The sequence below is a fragment of the Corvus moneduloides genome, chromosome 8 (assembly GCF_009650955.1).
Source record: "Corvus moneduloides isolate bCorMon1 chromosome 8, bCorMon1.pri, whole genome shotgun sequence".
NCBI lineage: Eukaryota > Metazoa > Chordata > Aves > Passeriformes > Corvidae > Corvus > Corvus moneduloides.
The window spans coordinates 21,129,508-21,155,712 of NC_045483.1; the positions used below are offsets into that span (position 1 = coordinate 21,129,508).

The 26,205-nt window shown below is 44.6% G+C and overlaps 1 protein-coding gene across 1 annotated transcript in view; it reads right to left on the reverse strand.

Moving 5' to 3' along the window:
- CAMK2G (calcium/calmodulin dependent protein kinase II gamma) overlaps positions 1-26,205 on the reverse strand; it is a 119,842-nt gene that overhangs the window by 66,633 nt on the left and 27,004 nt on the right.

Here is a 26,205-nt window from a genome sequence, read left to right on the forward strand (position 1 = left end):
TGCGAGTTCAAAGAAAGGAGAAGGAGTTGGAGCAACTCTGCCTTTCTCAGTCAAGAAGCAGGGGGCTTTTTAGCCACTGAGACTTTTCACTACAGCAATGGTTGACTCTTGAATTTACACTACAACACCCCCATCTTCTCCTGTGAAATGCTCACACTGGACAAGCACAGATTGACTGAAAGGAACTGAGGGAGACAAAATCTTTTAGGCAGCCCTGGCAGCTGCTGAAGTCTAGACTTTTGTGGATGCAGATGCCTAGAACGAGACAAGTAAGAACTTCCAGTGCTTGGACTCCCCGTTCCCATCAAAAGAACATAGCAAGAGGAATTAGCAGTCCCTGCCCACTCTTGAGATTTCCTCTCTAGCACAGGTGTGACTCTGTACCCCTGTGACACACAGACCTCCACAGGAGTAAGCAGGACCCTTGGCTGGTTGGACTACTCAGCAGATCACTGGTAGGAATGCAGCACCCTTTGATTCATAGGAACTCCACTAGAGACCCACTTCAACAAAGCCGCACTGCACTACTCTGCCTGAAAACTGCCTGTTCAGCTCCTTGGTCTCTGCATCATCTTCCCTTCTCTCTGAAAAGGAGGCTTTGGGCAACTGTTCTCTTCCCCATGAGCAGAAGACAGAGACTGAGCCAAATCACAGCACAGAACACTTTCCTCTCCCAGGCTGGGAATAGAAGCTCAGGGCATTGCACGATTCCACTGCTGAACTATTGAAAATGTCCCAGTTAATACTTTATAGGGCTGAGATGTGCTTACATCCTCATCTGCTACTGTTCAGGGATGGGGGAAGGTAAATTACTCCTTTCATCTCTCCTTCCTTTTCAGTCCTGGAAATTATTGTTGTTGTTGCATATATTTTAGAGTTCTATGCCAGAACCACTCTCCAATAAAATACCAGGCAGCAAGAAAGCCTGGAGAGCTTCCATGCTCCTGAGGCCTTGGTGCAGTGCAAGCACTTTCTCACCTGCATTGGTAGAGAGGGGTGGGGGTGTCTTGGCTTCCCTTTTAGCAGCACATCTCACAAATGAAGTATTGCAAAACACAGTTGCAAGGTAACAGACAGTGCTGCACACTTTGCACGCAGGACAGATTCTCACAGCAGGACAACAGTTTAAGATAAACTATCCACAGCCTGCTTGCATGCTTGGGTCTTGCAAGTTCCCCACTTTCCCTCCCAGCTCTACTTGGAACTCCTGCAGAAGGGGATCCTTCATCCACCCAGATCACATTGCCCTTGTGCACAGTTATACTTGCTGAGAATCTGTTCCCAAGTACAAGGACACAGAGAAGCAGACAGCAAAAACAGCTGAGCAAAAGGGGAAGAAGAGGCAAGAGCTCACCACGTGCTACTCAGCCACCAAGTCCTGACAGTCAGAACAGACAGCTGACACGAGCAAGGCTCAAACAAAATGACATAACCATCAAAATGCCATGGGAGATGTAAATCAAGAGCAATTGCTCCCCTGAAATCCTACACCATCGTGCAGAGGGAGGGGAGCTGGCAGGGCAGCTAGTGTTCATGGGCAGCAGCCACACCAGAACTTGTGACAAGAGGTCACCACCCCACACCCCATCCCTCCAGCACCACACAGCCTGGCCGGAGACCAGAGGAGGAGTACAGCACTCCAGTCACAAGGTACAGGAAACTATTTCTGGTTGGGGGGAAAGCATACCACACTCTTCTGTCTCCAGGACAACAAAACAGGCCAACTCAAGCACAACTCACAGAGAAAAAGCACACTCCAGCCCCGGGAGCACCAGCCCGCAGTAGTCAGCCACCACAACTTAGAGCAGTGAAAGGTCAGGCTGGGCGGGTTTCCTGCCGCAGGTCCTAGAGGATCACAGCTCCCATTCCTGCAGGATCACCTGTCCTCTTCCAGGCAGCATCAGGACACAGCCTAACCAGTGACTTGATAAATGCTCCCTCACCCCATCCCCAATGGTCTTCATCATCTGGTGGTCTTTGGCATGGTGTAGACATTTAACTCTCATCAAATCAGCACCAGAGTCAATTTGGTACTTGTGGGGAACAACCTGGTACCTAAATGCATAACGAATAAAAACAGAATCTCAATTTTCTACCTTACTCTGGTCTAACAAAGGTTATTCCCAGTAGGAGACAAAACATCCGAAACTTTTTGAGTCCAGCAGAGCAGCGAATGAGTTCGCTTTAATGCCTCTCTCATACAGGGTCTCTCTGAACTTTAAAATGCAAAGTAGTCTTAACTATATTAAAATAACAATTAAAAGATCCCTTACTTACCAAGAGCTTGCAAAGAAATAATTTCTCTTCCCTCTGCCCTAAAGATAAAACTTATTTCTTCAAGTCATTTGTTCATTCTTAATGGACAGTGGAAGAACACCTCATAGCTAACAGGAACACAACAACACATCTGACCTACCTTACAGCATTCTAGGCCTGGGACATTGGGCCTATTTCCCACCTTTCACAAAACCGTGAAATTCAACCAGTAATTTCCATAACTTGCCTAAAACAAAGTATATCCTTTAGATAACATAAGGGTTCAAATGCAGGATTTCAAGTGATAAATAAAGTCATACACCCACAGAAATTACTCCAAATGTTAGCTATCCTTCCTGTTAAAATTCGGCACTGCTGTTCCAAGTCTGAATTCATCTACCTCCTGCTTCCAAATATTGGATTTCATTAAGCTCTTTTCCTGCTATGTTACAGAGCTGTCTAGCCCTGAACAATAGCTGATGCTTAAAACTTAAGTACAGGATATTACAAACACTCATCTAATATTCATTTACTGTTTTCCAGCCAAAAAAAAAAAAAAAATCTTGCTGTTTGGAAAATTATTCTATCTGCAGTCTGAAGCAATGAGTATCTACAAAGACAGGAAAGTGCACTCTATGTATCTCTTTTGCAGCTAAATTTAAAACGTAAATGCTTAAGAAGATGGTACTTAAAAACAAGAGAAAACTTACTTATGTTTGGTACACAAACTAAGGTGTGAGTATCTATTTATCAGTCCTTTATATGATACGATTTTTTTATCTCTGTTTAGGATGTAAACCTACATTTAACCCAAGTATCTTTAACATTACTGCTCTGTAAATATGGCCCTGTCATTCTAGTGATGTTACAGCTGGGTTTCCTTAGAACATACCTGATGAGAAAATGCCTTTTAAGAGAACTGGGATTTCTTTGGGATGGGTTTTGATTTGGCCAGGGATTTACTTAAATAGAAAACAAGAATGACTGTGTTAGCATCACTTGTAACAGTCAAGGACCTAAAAAAATGAAACTGCTCCATTTTATACAAACATGCAGTCCGCTCACTAGGGGAGGACTCTTCATGCACAATGGATGGACAGAAATGGCTGTGCACAATTGGTAAACCCACTGCTGTAAGAAACTCTAGCTGAGAAGGTTAAAACAACAACCCTGCCTGAGTACAGAAGACAGCAGACCAAAACTATTACAGTTTGTCCTGATTGTCCACAATACATCAAACTTCAGCAGATACTCAGGATAACTTGATGCTAAAGAAAGGTGTACCCAACAGAAATAAAACCCAAAATGCAGACAGCTTTCACAAACACCTGGCCATCTCCAGCAGAGTGTGGAATATGACTGGTTTTATACTGATGCACACTTCTTACTCTTTGCTAAGAAAATAATTTTATTGTCTGGCCAGTTCAGTCTGATATCCCAACGATGTAGTGGCAGAGATGGATGAATAACATGAGACCAAATTTCTGGGATCCATTTTTCCCCAGGGAAATAGTTCCCAGTTTTCTACTCTAGCCACTACATGCATGGCTGCTTTGCAGGACGTTTTTCCTCACCAGGTCTTTCTCCTCCAAGGGTACCCAAGACCTGGAGAACATTTTCAGACACAGGGTACAGGATACCTACACATCCCAGTAGTCTAGAGCTGCCAAGTGAGAACATTTACATAACAACAACAACAAAAAGATGAAGAAAAAGGTCACTGTGCTTAATCAGCTTGTTAGGAAGCTGTTTGAGGAAAAGGGGCTGCCAGGGAAGTGCAGGGAGACCTGTCTGCACGGAGCTGAGGTATGCTTGTGAGAGGCAGAGCCTGAAGAATGACACAAACCCAAAAAGGAGATCAGTCCCAAGCAGGCGGGGTGAGGGCCAAACCCGAGCCAGAGAGCAGGAGGAGCTGGTTAGGTGTCAGGTGCCAACACTGCCACCCTGCACTGGCAGCACAGCACGAGATCCTCCTGACTTCAGACAGAGCTGTGATGCCCTGACTGACTCCTGCTCCCAAGAGATGCACAGGAGGGTTCTGTTTCAGCTATGGGGAGCTGCCAGGTGAACACGCTCTCCAGCCACAGCTTTGCCGCAAGCTCCACGAAGGATCAATGGCCAGGGAGGTTGAAAGAGAAGTGCCCTTTGTGAATCCCATACCCTCCACCTGCCCAAGGAACACTGACATTTATTGCTCTAGGAACAAATGTGAGAAAAACCACCCCTATTTCAGGTCATTCCCTCTTCTGGCAAGAGGAAGTAGAAGTCAGCATTAAAAACTAATTGAAATACTGAACAAAAAAATTATTGACATAAATCAAACCAAGACTTATCAGTGAAAGTGATTAATTTCACACCTACCAGAAAACAAGGTGTAAAAACTTAATTCTAACATACTTTCTTCAACAAGCATTAGAAACACAGCACTGTTTCAAAATGGCTCCCTGTGCAAAGGACTACATTTACTGCAACATTTACTGGCTTACTTTACCAAACTGCAGCTATACTGAGGTCCTGTGGCTAAAGCTCACTCTTTATTTAGTACACCTGCCTTAAGAAAGGAAAAAGAAAAAGGAGGGGGGGATAACTTTTAGCAGCCTAAATTTTAGCCACTTCAGTGAAAAGGGAGATTCTTTCCTAAAGCAGTAAAAAGAAGCATCAAGAAAACTAACACTTAGATGTGAATCAGCTCTGTGATAAGAATCTGTGTCATGAAGAAAAAAAACAGTGTTCCTCCCTTTACAAACACATAATATTCCCATTCTCAACTGAAATATACAATCTGGCTGTTCAATACTACAGTCCATCTGTCTTCATCCTGCACTAGGACCATGCTCTGTCCTTGCCATTAAAGGAGGCTTGCAACCATCATTCCTGTGGGAACACATCCTAGATTACATTTCTGAGAATGGGAAGAGTCCGGAAGAAGAATCAAACTCAAAGCAATAAATTCAGTTTGATTGCTGTCATCATGCCAATTCCGGGAGATAGTCAATTGGTGCCAGCTGCTAAGATACCATTTGAGCTGCTTCAAGACAGAAATCGAATTTACATCAAATACATTTTGTAGTGCGAGACTAGTCTGAGCCTTCAGGTTCCTTCATGCTTTTCTTTGCTTGGTTAAATTTAAACTTCCTCTCTGAAACATTCCCAGCAAAAGAGAGTTAGCTCCCTCATCCTGCACCTCAAGCCACAGGCTTTTCCCCATATTCTCTTATTTTTTCCAGCAAGACTGTACTATAGAACAACTGAGATGTCTCAGCATTCTCACAGCACTTGCCATACCACGCCACCACCTTAAACAGGGATACCAGCAAGTCTCAGACTGACACCACTTCCCTATCTGCAGTATTAGTAGAAACAAACATAAAAACCATCCTAGGCCTTAGGAATGACCAGAGGCCCCCATAGATTCAGTATATCCTTTCTGACAAGGGCTAAGAGCAGATGCCTAAGGAAAAATGTAAAGAAAATAAGCATGTAATGACACTTCCCAAACACTCCTCCCTCCCTCCTTCGACATTTCCATTTCAGTGTTTCTACACTGCCGTTTCAAAGACCAGCTACAATTATTAAATCTGTAGCAGCATACTACTGCCATTGCAGGCAACATTTCTGAAAGCCTGAGACTGTTTTCCAGCCTCTCAGTGCAGAATGACCCCAGTGCCGTGATGTACCAAGTGTGAGGGCAGAGGGGCTCCCACACCCAAACAGCACCTCCAGCATCTCTGCTGTGCAAGAGTCACAAAGTCACCGAGGCTAAGAAATGTCTGGAGCCAGCATGTGAAGATGAAAGAGCAAAGCTCCACTTTTCTCAGCCACTGAAAGCTAGAGAAACAAGAGAGTGGCAAAATCCTCATCACTTGCCTTCAGCTAGAGACAGAAGGAGGAGATTCAAGTGCCAACATGACACAATAAACAAATACAAGATTTCTTTCAAGAAATGCTGGCAAACATATCTTCTGACAAAGCCTTTCCTCCAGTAAAACCACTAATATTAACACCTTGTAACAGCCTTTTCCCACACTCTTGCAACTTCCCAGAAACAAACAACTCCACGTGTAAAAGTGTAATATTACCCCTAAGAGTACATATACACACACGGATCTTAAAGACAATGTTAAGTCCACACAATTGGTCACAAGCTCTGTTTATACACACTAGTATCTGTGAACCCCTTGGTATTACTGTACTGGAAAACCAAAACAAACAAATTCAAAGGAACAACCTACATAAACTTAGCACAGTTTCCACTTTTCTGTTCAAGTAACACAGAAATCAGACTATGAACACCACGGAATAGAAGTCAAGATGGTTTAAGTAATTCTATTTGTATCTCCAATGAGCACCCTGAAGAGTGGGCCAAGGCAAATTATTCTCTTTTCCTGCATTCCATTATCTTGTACTTACCTCGCAAAGATAATCTAACTGAAGGCAGCTATTAATATGTATACAACAGTGGCAAAAGGAAAAAAGCTATTAAAAATACCTAGAAGAGAGGAATCTTTCAAAAAAAGTCATAGTGTACACCTTTGACATTGCAGTTGCGTGTGGTGTCACGCAAAGCTGCCTTTTCTAATCACATGTATATTTTTCAGTTTATCAGTAAACAACTTGTCCAAAATTTCTCTTTGGATTATCCAGCAGGTGGACCTGGTAAGGGAAAGAGAATTCCTATCCACTTGTTTTCAACAGGAACACATACCCTGAGTATTACCTACTGTACACCATATAAAGCAAAACAGCAGCACGCCGATGTGCACATTAACAGGAAGTGGGGAGCTTGCGCTCTCACAGCCACCGGCAACCTTCCAGGAACTTCAAGAGTCAAAGGAGGTCAAATCAGTGAATCAGCACAGGCTCGCTGCTATAGGTGAGAGTGATCTCCGTAGCAATTAACGATGTGAGCAGACCAAGTGTGTTCAAGCCTAACATGCCATTCTTTGCCTACAAAGGCACAGATAAAGCCATATTGGGAGTTTTCACTATCTCAGAGAGAATGGCCACCATTTGCTTAGGTTCTTGCCTGCAGAAGATCCTACAGTTTGGCCAAAGCCAGCATTGCAAAGCAACATGAAATATAAATGCATGTGCATTCAGGAAGGGGAAGGAGCAAGCACCCCAGCCATCCGCTGCAGATGTAGTCCTTGGCTTCAAACTTGAGATAAACTCAGAATCTGGGGAAGGGAACTCCTTCTGAACTTGCTGCCGCACTCAGAGCAGCATTTTGTAAACCCTTTCATGAGACATCCCTCCCACAACATACACTGCCCCCTCCCCACGAGACACAGGCTCCTGCAGCCCCTGCTCTTCAGGCTGTTTTAAAAGCTTTACTGTTCCCAGTCTTACTCAGCAAAATGCAATGAGCCAAGTAGAGCCCAGTGGATTCAGCCGGAAGCCTCGGTGTCAATGCAGCCACCAACAAATGAGCCAGCACCGTGACTGCCTGAGGAGAGTGGAGGATACCTGCCTACAGAACAACTGACAGAGGCCAAAGCACCACTCAGGCCCCAGTCAGAGTCTTCAATAAGCTCTGACATGACACACATACCATCTCATGTGCGACCCCTGTTTGTGGTCCACATTTCTCAGGGCATAACAACCCCTCTTGCTGGCAAGATAAACATCTCTCCATCTCCCCAGTCATCGTTCCCATGCTGCTAGTGGGATATACAAGGCCTGTGCCAACTCTGCTTTATTATTATCTGCTTTTCCCATCAACTATTTACTTTAGTTGCTAAAAACCAGTGAAGAATTTCCAAGAGCCTCTGACCTGAATTTCATTCCCTGTCTTTTTCCCTGCTAACCATCAGTTTATTTCATGCCACCATGATGGAGGCAAATCACAGACAAAACAAACCTTCCAGGTTTGGTGGTGGAATGTGTGGGAAGGAAATGTTTCACCTCAGAGGTTGCCTGCAAAGCTGTATGCTAGATTAACACCTACAGCCACAAAGCTGGTACCTACAGTCTGCTGCAATAATTAAGTATTCTACAAACTGACCATTAAAACTACCCATCATCCACCAACTCCACCTGTTCCATTGGCTACTGCAAACAGTGCCATTTCTTGCTTTACAAACTTCTTCCTTGCTCAAGGTGGAATGGAACACAAGGAAAACCAGTACTGCAGTGGGAGGTACAGGCAACCATTCCTGCAGCAGCACACTGTAGCACCCCTCTGAAGCAATACATCCTCCAGCTGACACGAACAAAAATGCAGCCACCTTCCTCCTAATCTGAAGCAATGGAGATCACCAACCCCAAATGCTGTCAGGCTGACAGAAGCACAGCAAAGGGCAGGAATTCTTTTATTTTATCTGCTGTGGCCAGGAAGCATTAGTGCACCCATCACAGCCCTGACACAGGAAGAAATGTGGTGCAATTTCACACCCCCTAAGAATGGTGCAATTGCCCTGCTGGCCAGCCTGGCATATTGGGGGCATTTGCTTGAAGGTCCCCACTAAGTGTGTGGTGAGCCTAACAGCTTATTTTAGGTCTTCTTGGGCATATTGGCTTAGTGTAATTTAAAAAGTTTTGGAAAGCCTACATCCCACTGAAAGGAAGAACTGTGGGGTACAAACACAACTAGCAAAATGAATGAAGTTTTCAAAACAGACAGCTGAGCTCCCCAGCTGTGAATGGTCAAACAACTTCCCCTTTCTTTCACCAAAACAGAGCAAAAATTACTCCAACTCTGTCCCAGTCACTTCTGTGTATCTTGCAAGACCTTCAGTTCAGAGCCCTTGTGCAGCCCAACTCGCAAAGCACAGCCCCCTATACCACGTGCAACAGAGCCCTCCCCTTCCTTGTCCCTGCCCCACATGCAGCACCCCCACCTCCTTCCCTCGTAAGGCTGTGGTTCAGCACATTCTCCTCCATTTTGCCTCCTGCAGCTTGCACCTTCCTCTTTAGTCCCATATCCCCCTTGTTGTTTCAGCAACTCAGCAGGGAGACATCCCCCTGCCCTTTGACGGCAGCCCCAGCTGCACACAGGGCAGCCCCAGTCCAGCTCTCCCATCCCATCTGCAAGGGCACCATTTTTTTTAAACTGCATTTTACAAGTAAATCACGTGCTCAGCTGCTAGTTTGGGTGCAGAGCCAAGAAACACTCTGGTGTATGGGGGAAGGGAGCTGATGTATTTTTTGCTTCATGTGACCAGCTTACCAGAAACTTCACTGAGACCAAGAGCAGATCCTCTACCCACAGCCCTCCTTCACCACAGCCCCTTCCCCCAGACACTCTCACAGCAGAGAGGCAGAGCAAATGCACAACAGGAGAAACTGGCAACTCACACGCCTAAAGGCCAACCATCAAGTCCGAAAAGAGGTGGGACACCAGCTTTGCACTCCAGCGGATCCACTGAAGGCATACATTCAAGGAGCTGGTCTCTCCTACACAGGCTATGGCCCCTCACAGAGAAAGGGAGAAGTTGTGGGTTAGGAGATGTTGAGGCAGGAGGCTGCAGGAACAATGCTAACTTGCACACACACAACACAATTCTCTTTTTTTGTTAGAAAGTTGAGGGGGAATGTTTCAGATACAAGAGGCTGGCTGTAGGATACATGGTTAAATAAAGAGCATCCCAACATGCTCTCACAGAGATTAGGAGGGGACGAGTGATTTTTAAAAAAAATATGCAGTCTAAATTTTAAATGGGTTCCATATGCTTTCTGCTATGAGATGGGCAGGAAAACACACATGCCAGCAACTCTTAGCTCACACAGAGCTGTACAATAATGTATTTCCCTAGGTGCCCTTTGGAGACCACTCTTGAATTGCCCTGTACCTTCACAGCACAAGCAGAGATTTGGGAAAAACAGAAATTCTGGCAAATTTCTAGAAGACAGATAATTAAATGGTGGAAAAAATACATTAGAAAACAAACAAAATATCCTCATAAATGAACAACTACTTCCATAACATCTTTTTTTTGGAGAATCTCTATGTGTCTAACAAATATTTACTATAAGGCCAGAAAACCCTTAAAGCAAAAGGTTTCTCTCCCTACCTTTAAAGAACTGCAGAAGAAAAGTTGAGGTACTGAAACCAGAGAACATGCCAGTGACAAGTCTGTGAACAAACTCAGATCTTTGGAACCTGGGCCTTTCACTACCCTGTTTTTCATCCCTCCGCAGAAAGAGAAATGAAGATAGAAACAATGCAGTTCAGATCAAATGGATTTTGAACACTCAAAGCAAAACTAATAGGGGCAGAATTAGTATTGCTCTGATACCTCATCATGTCTCACTCGGGGGAGCATGAAATCCAACTTCAATTGGATGCTAGGACCTAAGGAATTTTTATTTAAGGTCTGGTGTTCAGAACTGGAAAAAATATTTTTCTTTAAAAAAAAAAACCCACAACATTTAGTCTCTTTGGGAACTGCCACCCAACAAAGACTACATTGCACTTGACAAGAGCACAGCCTGAAAATAGCTTCCTTCACATGAAAGCTCCAGATTTGGACAATCTGGTGAGCACAACAACTTTAAAGTGGTCACCCTGTTCCATTACCATGCTTGTTTTTGGATTCTCAAGGAATGAGGCACCTGACTTGCACCTTTTTCCCAAAAAACTGCTGTTATGCTACAGTTTTGATTTATTCTCTGGCTAAGTTAATTTCTTGTTTTGATGAATGTTTAATGCTCCTGGCTAGATCAGTTTAGATCTTGTTTGCCTGGAGGCATTTAATGCTGCTACATTACCGTAATACTAATTTTAAGGTCATCTACAGCTCCCCCCCACCAAGTCTTTTGCTATTATTTGGATCTAAATTATGTGGTACATTTTGGCATTGAATTCCACAGCACCATATCAAGCCAACAGACACTTACCAAATCTCAAGAGATGGTCAGATTTGCTGATTAACAGACAACACACCCAGAACATTCTCACTGATGAAGTCCATCCCGTATACTGAGCCACAAACAAAGACTGAAGGTGAGGGATTGAAACCATAGCTCTCATGTTATCTCAGAGCACACAGGTCTGTAAATTGCTGCCTATCCCAGGCAAAAAAATGAGGGGAAAGGGAGGTATGTCAGAAGGAGAAATACAGTGCAGTGAAACAGTTATTAAAGCACTAACACTGATGGCTACAAAGGAACTTTTCTCAGTTGAGATTCAGTTTTAATGAGGTGGCGGTTAAGATGTTGAGCCAACGTGTCTGAAGACTAAACCCTCCTTTGTCTACAGAACACATAAATGAGAAGAGTGGCAGAAAAAGCTTCTCCACACTACCCACCAGGCAGCCTCAGCTTTGACCTAAAAGGAACACTTCTGCCCTACAAATGTTATTTCTACAAAGAGGTTGAATTTCAAATCCAAAAATGACAGCAGAACATGGTCTCCTATGGCCAGTGCCTGAGAAGCCTTCACAGTCCAATATGAGCTCCATGGAGCACTAAGATGGGCTCTAGACTGCAGCACTCCCTGCTATAAGAAGCTTCCAAACAGGCACCATTCACAGCAGACAGCACAGTAAAAAAATGTGGGTTTATGCTTACTTTTTTTGCTATCTCTACCTGGACAGCTGGTCTAGCAAAATGAGACTTGGGACCTTGCTTATCCTATGACTAAAACTGCTATCTTCATTTCAAGGGGAATTCTAGCAAAGGTGATCCTTGCCCCTTCCTAAGCCTCTCTCCTTTTCTTCAGTTCTTCTGTCAAGCAGCATATCCAAATACTGCAGTCCTTCAGCACAGCAGGCAGAGGACAACTACAGGTGTATACTGTGAAGATACTGCTGCAGTCCCAGCACAGAAATACATAGCTCATAAGCTCACAGACAGCTGGGGAACATGGGAAAAAGCAGTATGGCCCACCACCTAAAATAAATAACTAACTAACTAGTCACCTGTGCTGGAGGACTGGTCTCTGTAGCAAAAAGAGATTCCTGGGTCCTGTGACCCAGCAGAGGAGGGGAGCAGTGGCAGAGCAGGTAGCACCATTCCGGACGTAGGGACAGCAAGCTGCTTATATCTAACACAGCCAGGATCTGAAGTGACAGCAGCCAGCGGGCAGGAAGGCCTAGAAAGTGTGTCCTCCAGGCCCTGGGAAATACAAGCATAAAATGTGCTTCTAAAAGAAAAACATTAACTTATAGACAGGAACAGAGACAGGAGACAAATATAACTAAAGAAGTGTCCAGAGGGAAGCCAAAGCCACAAGTATGGAGCATCGGAAGGACAGAGCATCCACCAAAAGGGACAGCAGGAGGAGAACGGGATCATGTGAGATGAGAAAGCCCAGCTCAGAGATGAGACCTGTTGGCCTTGGTGACAGGGAGCAAAGGGCAGCACTGTGGCTGCCCAGGGCAGGCTGCTCTCCCTCATGGGCCATAACCCTCAGCAGCCTTACTGACCACATCACCCACAGTTCAACAGAGAGTAAGTCTGGCAACTTCTGATTAGTTTAGCAACTGTTATCATCACAAACTAATCAGTTTTTCATGTTTCAATTATTTAAACACTTTCCCATTCTTCACACTGTACCCATATTCACTCCTCCACCACACACTGAAACGTGTTTCTCTGTTCAGCTGGAGCAAAGCCATAAGACCCTCCAGTCCTCACATCCAAGGAGGTGCCCAGAGAGGGCACTCAGCCTAACCACAGCAGCCACCATCCAAAACAGTGCTGGTGGCGGAGCAGCTTAGGAAGTTTCTGCCTCCAGCCCATTTGCTTGTTCTCACCTCCTCAGCCAAGTTCAGTGCCAGATCAGCTGTTTGGGTGACAGCCCTATCAGCAGGGAAGGAGAAGAGAGCAGCAAAGGCAAATTGAAGTCTTCTCTGAAGTCAGTTAGCTTTGAAGGCAGTTGATAAAATTAACAACCCTAACAGAAACTGCCCTCTGCAAACAGCAACCAAATAAAGCTGCTAGTTCCCAAATGGCTGATGACCAAGCCACAGCTGAGACGGGGCGGGGGGGGGGGGGGGAGGGGGAGAGGGGGAAAGCGCGCATGAATCCCTGAGTGAGTCACTCACTCCCTGCATCCCTGCTGGCCTAGATAAATGCTGCTGCCAGTCGTGCAAACCAATTCTTAAGCCCACAGCATCCCTGCTGCTCATCTCCTGGTGGGCACAAAGCCTGCACTGAACAACACCATCTCTGTGCAAGTGGGCAAGTAGGAGAGGTAGTCACAATCACCATTAGGTGATTCCCATTCAGAGGTTCCCATTTGGCTATCATCGACTTGTGTGTCTCTTCTTGCCCTTGCTCCTGTTTTCAGGAGTTGTCCCTCAAGGGCTGGGACCTCAGACAGGTGAGGATGTGTTACAAAGCTCGCCCTTTCAGACAAGGAAAACACTGAAAAAGATGTGAAAGCAAATAGATAATAAAATAAAAATAGTAATAAAGGCTTTGTGTAGGAAGCTGCTCTGAGTCCCTGCACTGGCATTAGTTTGTTTACAGTGCTGGCTGCTCACTTGTACTGTCTGAGCAACAAGTCCTGGTGGATCACGCCAGAACTACCTTACCTTGATGCGGAAGTTTAGGATGAAGGCAGAATTCCCCAAAACACAAAATGCATCAGAATTAAGAGCAAATCAAGTCTATACCACATGTAACATCTCCATTAGGATGCACCAAGGACAGGGAATTGGTCTAAAACAGACACTCCAGCTAGTTAGATCTCTGGAAGACAAAAGAAAGCCTCAAATGCTGTAATACTGAGGCACCACAGCTGCAAATCCTGCAGTCAAGTCATTCATTGTTTTAAGAATGAAGGAGTTTAAGTAAGTCCCTGTGCTCAATGCAATCCCTGTGGGAGAGCTATTAAAGTTTTAACCATCCTCACCCATTGAGAATGTGACAGATTTCTTTACCCTGGTTTCCTAAGTGTACAAATACACCAGAAGGAACAGGGCAAGAAAAGGAAAAGAATATTGAAGGAACAGAGCCTCAGTTAGCTGCATCTGCAACATTGGTGTATGCACTGGATGCTGAGGATTTCAGAAACAGAAGCTGGCTAGCTGATATTCATATCAAGAAGAAAAGGTCAGGCCACAAACTGCAAGCTTCAGGCTAATTATGCTATATTTTGCAATTTTCTAAATTTTACGTTCTATGTCACACAGTTCTGAGAACCTCCCTCATGACTCTTGGTTGTGAAATTACAAAACACATAGAACCCTGGGCAAAACACGGTTGTTCTCGCAGTTAAAATTGACCAGGATTTCACTGGCCTTTCCTCCAAATCATTATCATAAGTATTTCAGAGAATCCAAAGAAATAAAAGAACAGCTTATCCTTCATCTAATCCATCTCTCCCTCTGGCCTGAAGACATATCTTACAGTGATTTTCCCACTCCCTACCACAAAAAAAACCCCCAATCATTTTAGATTCACCTGTAACACTTCCTGGCCTGTAACTTTTAATACATGATGGGAGGATTACAGTGTTGCCATGCATGGTTGAAAGTAAGGAATACACACAGAAGAGAGCAGCACAAGATAGCAAGTAAGGTGCTGCACAGGGCACCTGCCTCAACCCAGAGCACATTAACAGCAAATCCTACCAAGTACATGTACATGCAATAGCTTCATAAAGGGCCACTGATATAACTAAATATTGACAAAAGGTCAACGGATTAAACTACTTGTGCAGTCTTTATACAGCTCCCTAGACAGGTGGAATTGCTTGAAAGCTTTGATGCCAGGTTTCTGTAATGAAACTGCAGCCAAAAGAAGCATATCTGAGCTCCCTTACTGCATTACTAAAAAGTGAAGAGGAAAGATGTGATCATTTCTACAGCCTTCAGACCAACACAGCACACACTGAGAAACAGCAAGAGAATGAATGAAACAAGAGTGGTCAAAACATGAAGTGCTGCCTATCGTACCCTAAGTGGGCAAAGCAAACTGACTTACACTAGTCACAAGTACTCTGTGCAGTCTCCAGCTGGGTACTCCAGCCCACCGATTCTTCTGAAGCACCCAGTGCTGCTGCCCATTCCAAGAAAATATCTGGCTAGCAATGCCAATGTGCCAAAAAACAGGCTAACCCAAGATAATGATGTATTCATGAGGCTTCTAAAGTCTCCTGAAAATACAAAGATGTCCTGCCTTAAAAAGTTCTGTCTTCCACCCAGCTCTGACAAAGGTATCCTAAAACAGCAAATCCCTGCTTTAGAAGAAAATGGTCCAGGGACTAAATAAACTATGGAGAGCCAGAAGAAAAAATCTTCCCATTATACTGAGCTCATGTAAAAATACAGCAATGGACAAATCAACCAGTGGACTTGGAGACCTGGGAAGACTTCTTTATTTCCTTCTATCGGTCAGCTTGGTCCATCCAATACCACTCTAATGTAATCTCTGCTTAACTTCCCTAAGCATCTGGCTCCTGAGCACAGAACATATGTCACGTGCCCCAGTGCTTATACATCTGTGATAGAGGCAGATTTATATCAACTGGCTCAGGTCCTGCTTGTGCAATCAATCACCCTTTGTCATATTTAAGAGTGGCATTTCTTTAGCCTAACTCTGAAACCTAGGGCAAGAGACTACTCACTGAGCTGTCAGGGAGACCAAGAACTCAGAGATACAAGGTCTGTGGGAGGAGGAAGTCACTAGGATTGTTGAACCTGTGTGGGACAGAGCATGCGTCTATGTTCTTTGGAGAAAGAAATATTTTTAGGATAAACAGCTTGCTGCTACCAGCAATTATGCTACATTTTAAATAGCAAATACGTTTGCATTTAGTGACCAGAGTTTGAATTAATGTGTGATTCCAGCACAGATTTCTTGCTTTTGAAGTCCAAGTTTCCCCTCCTATATTCCTTCCATCTCACCATAATTGTGGACTCTTTCCTTACTTCACATTTTAACCAATAAATTTGTGCTTATAAATAAAACTATTTTTCATTTTGAAATATACAAAACAAACTCAAAAAGCCTGTAGAAGAAAATGCATACTTTGGTTCTCTATAGTAAAGTCAGCAAGTAACTTCATATAAATCTTAATTTACCAGGTACCCAAAAGACAGCTGAAGGTCACTGCTGGTGACCTCTGAACATCAGGCAGGACCGTAACACTTGGCTATCTATGTACAGACTGGGTAATGAGATTCTGGAGAGCAGCCCTACAGAAAGACATCTGAGGGTCCTGGTCGATGGCAAGTTGAATATGAGCCAGCACTGCCCTGGCAGCCAGGAGGGCCAACCCTGTCCTAGGGGGGCATCAGGGACAGCATCTCCAGCCAGGCAATGAGGGGATTGTCTTGCTCTGCTGTGCACTGGGGCAGCCTCACCTCAAGTCCTGAGGACAGTTTTGGGCACCACAATGTAAGAAACATATAAAGAGCATCCAAAGAAGGACCATGAAGATGGCAAAGGACCTTGAGGGGAAGGCTTTTGAAGAATGGCCGAGGTCACTTGGTCTGTTCAGCCTAGAGAAGAGGAAGCTGAGGAGAGACCTCATTGCAACTTACAACTTCCTCGTGAGAGGAAGAGGAGGGACAGGTACCGATCTTTCCTCTCTGGTGACCAGTGACAGGATCTGAGGAAATGACCTGAAGCTGAGTCAGGGGAAGTTTATGTTGGATAGGAAAAGGTTCTGTACCCTTCAGCAGGTGGTTAGACCCTGGAACAGGTTCCTCAGGGAAGTGATCACAGCACCAACCTGACAGAGTTCAAGGAGTGTTTGGTCAACACTCTCAGGCACCCTCTTGGGGATGGTCCTGGTCAGTGCCAGGAGCTGGACTTCAGTGATCCTGGTGAGTCCCTTCCAGCTCAGGATATTTGGTGATTCTATGACTCACTTCTCCAAGCACCCCGGAGACCTGCAAGTATGAGCATAGGCAAGAGCAAGCAGCTACCCTGCCACAGGAGTAGCAACTAAGGTCAGCTATAAGCTGGATATAAAGAGGGGGTGGGGAAAGGCTGCAGTGAAGACTTGGTGTCATACCAGGACAGGCAGAGAGAGCGACCAAAGAGAACAGGTCATGATTTGGTGGGGGGAAGGGCAGGATGGGAGGATGGGAGTTGCAGAGCAAAAGAGAGAGAAAACAAGGCATGATCCTGCCTGACAAAGGAAAAAAAAATCCTGGAAAATTCTCTTTTGTAGCATTGCAGTGACATGTGAACTACTGCTCTAGCAACACAGAACTGGCAGAGGAACGTTACATAGGCTGGTTTGCACAGAGAGGGAAGGAAGAAGATGCACTTGATGGCTTCCTCAAAAAAGGATGCGTGGTCTTACCAAGAACTGCTCTCCTTTGCTCTCTCCAGAAGGTTCACAAGGCAGAGCTGGAAGGACAGTATTTGACAGCATTAAGACATCCTTTCCGGTCCTTGCTGCCTTGAAAATAGAAATATATCTAAGGTGCAAAACAACTTGACCCAACTTACAAGCAGTTTTCTAGATTTCTTTTCAGAAAAGGTCAGTGTGACAAGGTCAGATAGGATTTTATGGAATCTGCTCGCCAAATCCAAGACAGCACTCAAGAACATTACTGTTCCAAGTCTGTTATGGATCTGTCTCTGATGATGAATAACATTTGAGACTATGGAGACAATTCAGAGCAGGGTTCAGAGAACTTCTGTGTGCAATTTTTCTATTTGATATAGCATTTCCACCTAAAACAAAGCTTTCTATTGAATTACAAGTCCTTCTTTTTAATAATGCACTTACCATATGAGTCGTATCTCCCCAGACATTTTGGTGAATATTGGTTCTTGTTTTTTAGGGTAGCTTGTTAGCATACTGTGTGTATCTGCGAGGGCCAGACAGCATGGCACTAGCACAGTGAGCCTTCTCCAAGAGCTTTTAGCAAGCCCACAGGCTTCCTAACCTGCAGGCTGGCAGCTGTCTGTTAGTAGAATGCCAGGAAAAAAATAGGATGCCCCTTCACAAGGATTAGGTGTGCAATCAGGAGCACGTGTCTGAGCCCAGTCCAAACATACAGGACTAACTGCATGCTGTCACAGGTCTAACCAAACAAGTTAAAGCAAGGGTTGATTCTCCTGCATTATAGACATGACACAGGTTCCAATATCAGAAACAAAGATCAGCATATGGAACACCATATAGAAGTGCACCGTGACCCTCATAAAAAAATGAATACACAAATTAACATATAGAATTAAGTTTCACATGAGAAAAAAGGGCAATAAGCTGCCTTTTGTAAAAGACCTGCATCACCTGCTAAAGCACTGATAAGAGTAAAATAAAACAAGAGGAAAGAGAGCTCTGAGCAACTGCATTTATATTAGTGAGAAAGGAGGGGAAGGGAGAAAAAAACCTTCATTAGTCCCTGATAGGATAGAATAAGTCATATTTACAAAGACTGCATTAGTCATCCACTGTTTTTTTTCCAGAAGAAGCTGAGGAGGGCTCTATTGTCCCAGCTTCCATGGGAGACAAGGCCTCCATGCCCCAAAGTGCAGCAGCTCCACATTTCATTCCAGAAAGTGTTCATAATGGCACAAGGTCTCCATATTCCTCCACCTAGGCACTGCCTTCTGCTCTCTGACAGACACCAACTGGGAAGACACAGCTGGAAAATGGATTCTTCCAATTGGCATTGGCCCACACTGTCTCAAGGCTTGGTCTATTAAACACACATCAAAACAGCACCGCCAGCTCTGGTGGGAGGAAGATGCAGGAAAATCCTGAGGCTGCAGCTTCTCTAGTAGCTGTCACTGCTCTCATGAAAGCTCATCCACAAAGGAAGAGTGCAAGGCAAGCAATTCAGAGGTTTTGAAAAGACAGCCACTCCTCTTTTCCTCCCTAAAGTTGCAGCATGCTGCAGAAAGCCCAAAATGCAGAGACTATACCCTAGCCAGGGAAGTTTGAAGTGTCTGGACTACACTCTACTTCTGCATGGCTTCTGTACCTGCCCCAGCTTTCCAAGCACACCTCATGCCCAGCAGTCAGACAGGAATCATCTCTTCCCACACAATTCCTTGTTCTGTGTTGGCTACAGACAACAGGGAAGGCTGCAGCAAGAAGGACTTGCCCATCAGTACGAAGGGAGCACCAAGGAAATGCTACTGCTGTGCTTCCACCAGCACCTGCAGAAAGGTTCACATTCCAGAGAGCTGGAGGGTCAAGCAGGCTGAGGAATGCAAGAGTAGTCATAGACTAAGTATTCTGTCCCTTTAAATGCTGAGCTGTTATCAACTCTTCAAGAGTTTCTGAGCTGTGGGGAATCTGCCTCCAGTTCATATGAGCAATTCTAGGAAGTTCTCAAATTCCTGAGAAGAGGGCTGCCAGCTCAGTGCAAGTTTTACTACTACTGTACTAAAACCCTGTTCATTCCTGTTAAAAAACTAAACCAAAAATCAAACCTGTAACCACACTCAAGTCTGCCTTGCTAACAGTGATTTTGCTGCCTCCTTCCCCTGCCCAGCCACTCATTCATCTTCACACAAAATAGCAAAGGGATTACGCAGATGTTGCTTTGCTATCCTGACCTTCTTAACCTATGCCCACATGCCATCAGTGGTGCTGTGCGTTCACTGTCCCTTCAACCATACGTCAAGAGGCTAATTCCCTTCTGGCTGTACTCTGGCTGTACCCTCATTCAGAAGCTGGATGGTAATTCTCATCTCCTGCTACACAGCTTCACAGGAATAGAGACAGGAACTCCCTGCATCAGTACAACTGAGGTTCAGAGCACAGCACTAGTTGTAAAGCACAACAAAGGAGGACAACACAGGCAGTGTACCCAGAGTTGTGTCCAATGGAGGGGCAGAAGGAACACTGGAAAACTGAATGCTCAGAGAGGCAGTCCACAGCATGGCCAGCATAGAGCATCTGTGGACGTCTGCCTGGGGAAGAGTAAGTGGGAGAGGGAAATGCACCATGAGGGACAGGATTTCACACTTGTGCCCAGCAGAAGCAGCAGTTCAAATGGAGCTGAGGCTGCTGCAAAGGAACAACATAAGGTGGCTGAGCCATCAGTTTGCATGCAAGCTATTTCCTTCTCCTGGGTCTCTGTCTAATCCAGAAAAAAAGGCTGCACAAGTCCTGAAGAACAGGTCAGCAAGGATTTTCATAATGATTACTTGACCACACTTATGGACACAGGAAATTTGCATCCCATCCAGCAATGATAAACTACCTTCACTGTCCACTTCCCGCTTCACAGAGCCCGAAAAGAGATCCTAACAGCAGCCTTGAATAAATCCACGAATGCATGGTGATGTCTAGAGTGAGGGAACAAACACCCTTGATTCAGAACACGATCTTGATAGATCTACAGCTGGGAAGATTCCAAGTGAACAGGAGGAAAGATTCTGAAAATTGCTTGGCAAACTGGAGGAAGCATATAGCAGACACAGGACCAGGTGGCAGGGAAAGGTCTCTGGCAGGGACAAGAGGGTAACTTATACATGGCCATGACTGCAATGATCACAGTCAATACTGCTGGTGAGCCTTGTGTCAAGAGCCAAGCACCAGAAAAATGAAATTCTCAGAACCTGTCACAAACACCCAGAGCGTGTAGGGAAGCAGCAGGTATCTTTTATTTTGATTTCAAGAATCAGGTGGTCTTGATCTCAGCCTGGCCATCCCCACGGTTCTCCCCTATTTTCTGCAGTGCTCCAGGCATCTGCCCTGGGGAGCTGCAGGGCTGACACACATCCACAGAGCAGAGTCACCTTTCCAAGAACAGTTTTCTCTGGAGCTTTGTGGGGAATAAAAAAAACCCAAACAAACAACAAAAACCAAGGCCTCTTCAAACCACAACCCAACAATCCTACTGCTGAAACTTACACACCAACATAGCTAATAGTTCCCACAGCTGCATTTTCAATCCTTTGGCAGGAAAGGTGTGTGGAGGAGCAAAGCAAAGCATACTACAGCACACATGGGTTACTAGGCTTTTGGTTATTTTCCTAGTTTTTAGATCCCTTTTTCATGTTTCGTAAGCCATGAGAATCATGGTAATTCCCTATGCACACTACAGCCATAGCACTAACTTTTATGACCTCCAGGGCATTAAAAACACCAGCATCCCTAACATACCACAGCTAGCACAGACATAGGCTATCAAAATCCTTTGGCTTTCCAGAGCCCTCTCTTTGCTACTCCACCATGAATGGACAGATGGATTGCTCTCACAAGTGTCTTTCATCCATCTGTCTCCTCACCTCAACTAAGGGGACAGAAATCAGCCATCCCTTGGATCTGATGACGAATCGAGCACTGTGGACAAGCTGTTGCCTATAAGGACTCCAGTGATGACACAGGTTTTTCTCCAAAGGGTTAGAGACAGGAAAAGTTCCAGGAGGCTGGGCTTCAGTGAACAAGACCCTGTGCAAGGGGATACCATAAGCAGCTGTTCTCTGAGAAGCCAAGACCTTCACTTTAAAAGTACAGCAGCAGAGTGAGAAATGGTGTAAAACTGAAGCGATAAGCAAACTACATAACAATTTCCTCTGGAACTGGCACTCATATGCAGGAGACAGACACCCAGCTTCTGATATTGTTCCTGCTGGGCACCTTCTGTCCTTGCAAAAAGAGTTCAAATCTTTATGGAGATGTCTTCTCCACAATCAAAGGTTTAACCACAGCAGGAACAGACATATCCATGTTAGCACTACACTCACTAGCAGGAGTAGTAATAGTGGGATTCATAGAGTTGAACACAAATTGTACAGGCCTGCTGGGGACTTACATATGTGCCTAAGCTGCTAGCCTCCACTGAAACCCACATCACTGTGACTTCAATGCTATTATCTCTACACCACTGAGAATAAAGTTAGTGAACTATGTCTTTCATGCTGCAGTCACACCTTCTACTACACTACCAGCAGAGACTCAGCTCTCTCTTCATCAGCTTCAGATGCTTAGTACTTCTGTTTAGACTAGGAGTAGCACAGTAAAAGGAATGGAGAGAGAGAGAGAGAGAGAAATACAGACAGTGAGATATTACTATTTATGCTTTGCTTGTCCAGTCCTGTGCATTTTCACTCTCAAACACTGAAGGCATCCAGAAACAAATTCTACAATAACAATAATTATATTAATAAATCATAATAGTAACAGAAAAAACACATTAAAAGGGAGAGACACATGAAGAGCAGCTCTGGGAACCCACACCACACCTGGGTGAAGTGATTATACTTCCTATCTCACAACTCCACTGTCCACAGTCAATTTCATTTTCAGTGCAATGAGCAGCCTCCAGAGAGGAGCCAGGTGAGTTCAGTCACATGCAGGACTGGTCCCCCACCTCAACATGCTGGCAGCACTACATCCTCATTCAAAACTGCGATCCCTCCCTTCACCTGCCTTTTTACATCACATCACCCAGCAGGATGGGGCAGTCCTGGTAGTTACTGTGTTCAACTTATAGCTCAACTCTATACTCGAGTGTGCTATTCCTAGGTTGGGGTAATATTCTCCCAGATATGACAGTCAGAAGAGACTGTTAAAAAACAAACAAACCAACTAACAAAAAAGAGGCCAGGCCTCGATTACCCAGCACTTCATCCTTTCCCCTCCAAAAGGCAGGCATCAGAAAGAAAAGTGGTTTTCAAAATTATCATTCTGAATTTTATAAATATTGGGCCACCCTCAAAGGCATATGGACAGGAACAAAAATGAGGGTACAGAACTGAAAGAGGCTTTGGACCAGGAAGGTCAGAAGAATGACACCAACTGAGCCATCATCAACAGGACTGAACTCCATCCCAGTTAAGCATGGGCTTGTTGTACCACCAGCATGCTGCCAGGAGCTCAGGAGTCTGAACCATACTCAAATTACGAGCTACACCTGGCCACTGAGCCAAAGAAACTGAGAAGCAGATCACCCATAAACACACAGTGCTACTAGCTATGGATGTGTGTTTTGGGACTTCTGGAACAATGAGGTCCACGAGGGCTGAGGTTATAGCTGGAACAAGAGCAAGCCCCCACCAGTTGATTGTATTTTCTTCATTTCTCTTCACCAAGCAAAATCCTCAAAATACATAATTTAAGAAAATAATCAACCCTGCTAACAAAAGTGTGGAACAGCTGAACACACTCCTTTCTTCCCTTAAAATTCACACAGTGTAAATCTGTTTAAGAGTTCCCGAAGTTGGAGACACACATGCTAACAAAATTAACCACAGAAAACAACTAGCTGGAACCCTAGGGATGTGGAAACTAGTTAATTTTGCAGGATGAGAAGTATCTAGGAAAGAGAGCACAAGAAGGGCAGGGCAGAAGAAAACACTATTCAGTTTGCATCACTACCAGCCCACTACTGGGCAAAGAAGAACTCACTAGTACTCCCATATCCACTACCTTGCCATGTCAAGAAAGCAAGTAAAATAGGAAGCCTAAGAATAAATGCAAAAAACAGTTTTAAAGATAATATATCAGAGAGACCAGTGGCCTCGCCCAAGAATTCAACAAGACACTTTAAAATCTCACTAAAAGGGACAGACTTGCTTAATTGCTACAGCAAGCTTATACAAAAGAATCCTGTTAGTTTGGTTCAGAGCTCTTCCCAAGGGAACTGAGGGAAAGGCAGTTTGGTGACAGGACCTGAGGAAAGAATGGATGTTCCCTGCAAAGCACTGATGGCAAAGGTGCTTGGGTGAACAGTGACAGCCTGTCCTACTTGCTTTGATGGCTGAGAAAGCACACTGCCCTGCCTGCACACGCAAACCCACGTGCATGGAAGGCATTCCTCCCAGCTCCAGCGCTTAATCGTGAAAATGTTTGAGTGACGTCCCACCAGGGTAAGCAGGGGTCATCGTTCTGCCCAATGGCCCAGGAAAGGCTACATCTTGAGATGCACAAAGGCAGAGAGGCAGCAGCTGAGGGGGAAGGTCTAGGGAGATTAACATGTTTATCTCCTCGCTTAAGTCTCTTACCGGCCAATGGTTTCAGCGTGATGGCAGCAACAGGACTAAAAATAAGAACTCGGGCATTACCAATGACTCACCGTGTGGGCAATGACACTGCGAGGGATCACTGAGAAAACTGCTCCCACTCCCGGAGCCTAGCTCTTGAATTGTATGAAATGACTTCCCACAGAGACAAAGGAGACACTGCATAGAGATCTCTTCATTCACGTGATCCTAGGACTGTATGACATTCTATTCAACCAAAGCAGTGGCTTTAAATAGATCATTGGACCAATCTCAGACCCAGATTTTGGGTTAGCCACCTGAAACAGAGGCTCGAGGGGACAGAAAACACCATCAAGACTACACTTCCAGAAGATTAAAATTCCCTGCTAGAGGGGATACTAACCACTCCTGGTCGTCCTTTCTGCTTGGATCATGTCTACCAGCAAATAAATTTCAAAGGCATAGCAATGCCAAGATGTTGCATTAGAAGAGTTCCTTCAGTAAAGGCTGAATGGTGCACATAGCAAAGCTAGCATCACAGCAAGACATTGCCTGAAGAACCTCACACTTCCTCCAAAAAAAGCTCATATAGCCTTCAGATAGTATTTTAGCAATTCAGCTGCATAGAGATGCAATAGCATCTCTGATTCCTTAGGTAAGCTACTGGAATTGAGGGTTTCAGAGCACAGCTGTAGGAGTTAACGTCCCACTACAGCACTGATGTAGTACCCGTGACTTCCTGCCCTGAAAGGCCACAGCTAAGATAAAGCCAGATTTTTTTTTTTAGTATCTCTAGGAAAATAGAGATCATTCTTCTGGCACTATCTGTGGGGCAGATTTGTCCGACAGCAGGTACAGAAGATCCCCTCGTTGCAAAGCTGGCAGTCACTGCAGTCACATCCTTCCCCTGCCTCTTGCCTAATGGCCCTGCATCATCTTTACTTCTGATGCTGGCACAAGCACTTGTGCAGCAGTGTAGTGAACTGGATAACTGAACTGATCCATCATTAACCTGGTTCACCACACACCTATATAAAGAATCTGTGCTAGTGCAAGGAGGGAACAGTCAGAGGAAAGGCTGCCTCTTGCAGCAGCACAGAGCTCATGCTGGCTGAGACTGCTCATGTTGCTATGGGGTACAATTCAACTACCCTTTGCTGTGGTACTCCAAGGTACTGCTCACATGCAGTTCATGTCAGACCATAAGATGTTCTAGTCTTCTGACTGAATTACCCCTAGTTTCTGATCCATCATAAGAGAAAACTGTTCAGAGCTCCCCTAATATTCTCCCTTCATAACTTCTGGCACTCATATAAGAGGCCATCATTTTTATAAGTACATAGTGAAGATCTATTTTTACTATCCCCTCATTACATAGTGAAGAAAAATACTCAGTTCTGGAGATCAAAAAAGTAGAGTGAGAATACAGCAATTTATTTGAAATTTTCAAGAAGTCAGATCCTGCACCTAAAAGAAAGAAATAAAACCCCATCCATAGAATACCAGGATAACACATGCCATCTAGATTGTATCAAGGCAAATAGGACATTGCTATTGAGAAAGCAGTGCTTAGAGATGGGCTGTTCAGCAGTCAGAGAAACACAGCAATTTCCCAAGAAGCAATTATGCAGCTGGCTGCTTACAGCCAAAACCAAGGACCTCTCCCATGAGAAGAGACACTACCTGATATCCCTCAGGTTGCCTACTGCTCTTTAACAAGAACAACCAAAACTAGAGAGAGTACCAACTCCTAAATCTGCACTTAGGTCCCTCTCATTCATTCATTCAATATACTGGAGAACTTGAAAGGAGCACCATCTCCTCCTATGTCTATAAGCATATAGAGCAATTCTCTCTCTAGCTCTAGCTGGTCAGGAAACCACCAGGTCAGAGCACTGAAGCATTTACAGCATCCCAAGTTAAAACTGGAGACAGCAAAAGCTTCCCAGTTTGCCTACAAGAACAGAATGGAGCCACACACATCAAGAATTATTCAAATATTAGAGTTATAGGACACTTGACTCTGCAACTAGAAGAAATGGAAGCAACTTATCTAGAAAAGCACATCAGTGACTGCTTATGTGAGAAGCTCTTCTTTATTACAGCCTATATATAATTCTGCACACTAAGAGAAAAAATCATGAAGATGGC